The sequence below is a fragment of the Schistocerca nitens genome, chromosome 7 (assembly GCF_023898315.1).
Source record: "Schistocerca nitens isolate TAMUIC-IGC-003100 chromosome 7, iqSchNite1.1, whole genome shotgun sequence".
Classification (NCBI taxonomy): domain Eukaryota; kingdom Metazoa; phylum Arthropoda; class Insecta; order Orthoptera; family Acrididae; genus Schistocerca; species Schistocerca nitens.
Window position 1 is genome coordinate 580,742,071 of NC_064620.1, and position 6,000 is coordinate 580,748,070.

The window sequence follows — 6,000 nt, forward strand, 5'->3', positions numbered from 1 at the left end:
TCCTGCCCCTCCTCCTTCCCCATGACTTGCGAAATGGGGCCCCGGGCTTAGGACCGGCAATGGCGGAGTTTGAGACGATACTCCATAAATACGCAGTTTAATTTGTAGAAGCTTGTGACGAACAGTGTCAAAAGCCTTCCGGAACTCTAAAGAAATGGAACTAATTTTATGTCCCATGTCGATAGGATTCATTACGTCTTGAGAATAAAGAGTTAGTTGTGTTTCACAACAACGATGTTTTCTGAATCCGTCTTGGCTGTCTGTAAATAAATCGTTTTCTTCGAGGTGGTTCATAATGTTTGAGCACTGTATATGTCCCAAAATCGTATTGCAGATCGACGTTAGTCATACGGGTCTGTTCAGTGGATTACTCCTGTTTCCTTTGTTGGGTATTTATGCGGCTTGTGCAACTTTCCGGTTTTTGGGTACGGATTTTTCTGCAAGCGACCGGTTGTGCGGTTGTTCATGACTACTAAGTATGGAGCTATTGTATCAGTACACTATTGAAGGAATCTGACTGGTATACAATCTTGACAGAGCCTTCGCTTTCGTAGGTGTTTTAAGCTGCTCCGTTACACCGAGGCTATCGTTTTCTAAGTTACCTATGTTAGCTGTTGTTCTTGACTGGAATTCTGGAATATTTACTTCGTCCTCTTTTGTGAAGGAATTCAATATAAGCAAAGAGGGTCTGTGTCCCAGCATCTGGGGATATTAAGTGCCTTTTCGAAGACATATTTACTGTAAAATGATGTTAAAAACTAAAGTAACGAGGAAGAAGGCACCATCCCCTAACTGGATGGCGGAAATACTCACCGTGCGAGCCATTCTGGAAACGACACCGCTCGGTAATGAAACATGTTCGGGGGAACCCGTGAATGGCAGATGCCGACGTTCGTAGGCTGGTGCACAGTTCTGAGAACTGTGGTGCACAACGATGGTGCGATACTGTAGTTAAGTCTCTCCATTAGCGTAGGTTTCCACAGTTCGTGGCCCAGCTGTTTCAGTATAAATAATTTGTGTAATATTTAACTAGCAATTAATGATTTTAGAGATACTGGCAGAAGTAAAGCTGTGAGTACCGGGCGTGAGTCGTGCTTCGGTAGCTCAGATGGTAGAGCGCTTGCCCGCGAAAGGCAAAGGTCCCGAGTTCGAGTCTCGGTCGGGCACACAGTTTTAATCTGCCAGGAAGTTTCAATTAATGATTTTACTTTTCTGTGAAGTTACAGTCATATAAAACCTTGTGAACGATACAACCGCCATTTGACTATGCAACAGATTTTATTTCACGATAAAGCACAATAAAAGTACAAGTATCAGATAAAGTATCAGAAAGGTTTATAATTTATAAAAAACAGCTACCAGCCGCATGTGGCTACCTTTAGTACAACAGCCACGTTTCTCAACATGTCGACTTTCGACAAAATAGCGTTAAGTACCAGAAAAATAGCTTGCCCTGCTATTTTCCTGATACTTTGCCTGATACTTGTACTTTTATTGTGCTTTAATCTGTTGCAGTTGTAACACTTGATAATGGCCTAAGGCCGAATTGTAGATAGTGAAATAAATCCTGTTGTACAGCCACATGACGGGTATACTTTTCAGAAAATATAACTAGCAGTTCTTATATCGAAATCAATAATTTTTATTATTCTGGCCGTGACTGTTGTAATACAAACCAGTGTTACCCTGATTTCGCTATATTTATTCTGCATTGGGAACGCGGCAGCGACATTGGTGTTTTTATTAGGTTCTTCTTATGTAGCTGTTGCACATGCTGTATGGAGAGGGTTGGGTGTATCCGTTGTACAACACGGGACAAAGCTGAAAGTATACTTTGGAGCAAGTTGTGCTTGAACAATAAAAAGCAGATGTCAGCCCGCTGCTTTCTGCATGTTACAGAATCAGCACGCACAAGCACAATGCAGCAACAATATTGCATACTCAAATGCCACAGGCACCCTAACACTTGAACTGACCGGTGACTTACATAGCATCATTGACTCTCTCTGTTGTGTTGGCACAAACAAGGAAGAAGGAGAGAAGTTGCGATGGCCGGTAGCTGGAATCCTAAATGATCCGTACACAGCACATGCTATTTGCACTGAAGCGCCGAAGAAACTGGTATAGGCACAGGTACTCAAATAGAGAGGTATATAAACAGGTAGAATACGACCCTGCTGTCGGCAACGTCTATATAAGACAACAAGTGTCTGGCGCAGTTGTTAGATCGGTCACTGCTGCTACAATGGCAGGTTATCATGCTTTAAGTGAGTTTGAACGTGGTGCTACAGTCGGCCTACGAGCGATAGGACACAGCATCTCCTAGGCAGCGATGAAGTGGGGATATTCCCGTACGACCATTTCACGAGTGTACCGTGAATATCTGGAATCCGGTAAAACATCAGATCTCCGACATCGCTACGGCCGGACAAAAATCCTGCAAGAACGGGACCAACGACGACTGAAGAGAATCGTTCAGCGTGACAGAAGTGCAACCCTTCCGCAAATTGCTGCAGATTTCACTACCGGGCCATGAACAAGTGTCAGCGTGGGAGCTATTCAACGAAATGTCATCGATATGGGCTTTCGGAGCCCAAGGCCCACTCATGTACCTTTGATGACTGCACGACACAAAGCTTTACGCCTCGCCTGCGTCCGTCAACGACGACACTGGACTGTTGGTGATTTGGAAATATGTTGCGTGGTAGGAAGAGTTTCGTTCCAAATTGTATCGAGCGAATGGAGACAACCTCATAAATCCATGCAAAAAAATGGTTCAAATGGCTCTGAGCACTATGGGACTTAACATCTATGGTCATCAGTCCCCTAGAACTTAGAACTACTTAAACCTAACTAACCTAAGGACATCACACAACACCCAGCCATCACGAGGCAGAGAAAATCAAATCCATGCACCCTGCATGTCAGCAAGGGGCTGTTCAAGTTGGTTCAAGTTGGTGTGTGTGGGGCGTGTACAGCTGTAGTGATATGGGACCCCTGATACGTCTAGACACGACTGTGACAGGTGACACGTACGTAAGCATCCTGTCTGATCACCTGCATCCATTCATGTTGATTGTGCATTCCGACGAACCTGGGCAATCCCAGCAGGACAATGCGACACCCCACACATCTGGAATTGCCACAGAGTGGCTCGAGGAACACTCTGTAACACCCCACCCGTCACTTATCTGGTTTTGGTGTGTGTTCACCCCCAGGTAATTGACTAACAGATCAACAGAGAGTGCAAAACTGCCGCAATGTCAGGTAACGCAAAGAAAGTAATATGGCCGTGTGACTCCTGATTGAACTGCGGTGGCGTGTTGACATTAATTGATTCAGAATTGATCCCTTTTAATTAAAAAGGGGTGCACATTGATGTTATATTCAGCTATTGAACACCAGACGCAAATGTTGAACATAAAATTAATTAAGAAAGTGACTTTGGATTTCAACTACTTGGTTGAAAACAGATGCAGTCGGTTAGCACAGATTTATTTTAACTCTCAACCTTCAATCATCACATTACATGAATCTCCTATCAGGCAGTGGTAATAAATTGTGTTTGCGTGTAGTAAAGCGCCATAAATCAAAAGTAATTCCTATCGACTGACCCAGCCGTAATGCGAAGTGCGAGAAGAATTCTACAATACAAGGTTCATGAAACCTTCGTGGAAACTTTGCCGACGAGATCCAACAAATTAATCAGTGACCGGAGCGGATGCAATATCACAAAATTCAGTGTGGCGCCGCGGCGTCGTTATGCGGACGTCGGCCGACCTCGTGGTGCTGAAAGGCTGCGCTCGTCTATTCACTCCTAGCCATCTGGCTCAGTACATAGCTCAATCTTTCCGTTTGCTAAGTCCTAAACTGCAGAGATGCTCACTCTCTCTCAGGCAAGCTGAGTAAAGAACGCCACGTCCACACTCTAGGCAAGCTGGGAATGGAAGACCTCTACAGGGACTTATCCCAGTACACTCTTCGCCTCGGTTTCCCCTCCAGCAAAATCACTTACGCCAATTGCAGCGCAAGTCACGTTAATTATGCGTCGCTTCCCAGCCCTAACCAATGCCTGCTCTGGGAAGTGAACAAATTCCCACAAAATTTCCCTTCCTCTCAACTTCCGCTATTTAGCTCTTCCCAGGCCACCCATCTAGTTTAGCTTCTGCATAAAACACCAATTTTTCCGGAATTCTGACTCCCAGGAGAGTACTTCAAATTCCTTGGTCATATGTTCCCATCGGAGAATTTCATTCTGTCGCTCTTCACCTGATTTACTTCAGACTCTGCGGACCATGAATTCATCGTGAAGTTGCTATAGTCACGAACACGCATATTTTGGTCTTCGTTGACCGCTCCACCGTAGCTTTGCGCGGTTTACTCACATGTTTCACTGAAAACAGGACAACAGACATTTATCAACAGGTGTACAAGTTCTCCATCTGCTTCCCGGTACACCAGCATGGGGTCAACCACCCACTCACTGACACTCATCTTAAGGCAGCTGGAGGCTGTATACTTCCCTGGGATAAACTAGCCTCCAGTAAATCGATGCGTTTCCACAAAGTTTTTCATGTCATGTGAATTACTTTAAAACCATCACCCGACATTAATTATTCCAATATGTCCATACTATACCCTCTACAAGATGCATTGTGCCTTGTCAGTCATTTTTGTTAAGCCCTACTGTTCGCTCAACGTGAGTTAGGTGATCTTTAATGACTACATGTAAGGGGCATAGTTCTTGCCATCTTGCAACTCTTCTGTGGTTAAACACTTCCGCTGTCCATCAAACTCCTCAGACATGAGCATAATTGAGCATATCTGGGATATCATGCAACGTGTTGTTCAGAAGAGATTTCCACCCTCTCGTAATCTTAAGGATTTCTAGGTAGCCCTGCAGGATTCATGATGTGAGTTCCATCCAGCACTGCTTCCGATATTAGTTGAGTCCATGCCATGTCGTGTTCCGGCAGTTTTGCGTGCTCGTGGGGGCCTACATGATATTAGGCTGGTGTACTAGTTTCTTTGCCTCTTCAATGTAATATAACACTTTAGTTCTACAAAGAAGAGAACCATTACTTAAGTTGTGCCTCCTACATGCAACTATATTGACACTCTATCACTACTCGCAGAATGCAGGCTAAATAACGTCTTCTTATTACTCACAAGGGAATCTCCCCATCGCACCCCCGTCAGATTTAGTTGTAAGTTGGCACAGTGAATAGGCCTTGAAAAACTGAACACAGATCAATCGAGAAAACAGGAAGAAGTTGTGTGGAACTATGAAAAAAATAAGCAAAATATACAAACTGAGTAGTCCATGCGCAAGATATGCAACATCAAGGATAAAGTGATCTCAGGAGCACTGTGGTACCGTGGTTAGCGTGAGAAGCTGCAGAACGAGAGGTCGTTGGTTCAAATCTTCACCCGAGTGAAAATTTAACTGCCTTTATTTTTGCAAAGTTATGATCTGTCCGTTCGTTTATTGGCGTCTCTGTTCACTGTAATAAGTTTAGTGTCTGTGTTTTGCGACCGCACCGCAAAACCGTGCGATCAGTAGACAAAAGGACGTGCCTCTCCAATGGGAACTGAAAACATTTGATCGCAAGGTCATAGGTCAACCGATTCCTCCACAGGAAAACACGTCTGATATATTCTATACGACACTGATGACAGCATGTGCGTCACATGGCAGGAATATGTTGTCCACTCACCTAACTTGTACACTTGGCGAGTGGGTAGAAAGATTCTTCTACCTTGCCCGATTTCGATTTTCTTGTGGATGTGATAATCACTGCCAAAAAGTGATGAAAACATAAGAGTTTGTCACATAAATTGCAACAAATGAATGCAACAGTTTCACAGTCGCACAGTTTTCCCTGTGCTCTGTCAAAACATATGTTTTTAACGTTTTCATATTTTTCCGTGTGTAGACCGTCAAATCCATCGGCCGGACAGATAATAATTGTGTGAAAATGAAAAAGTAAACTTTTCACT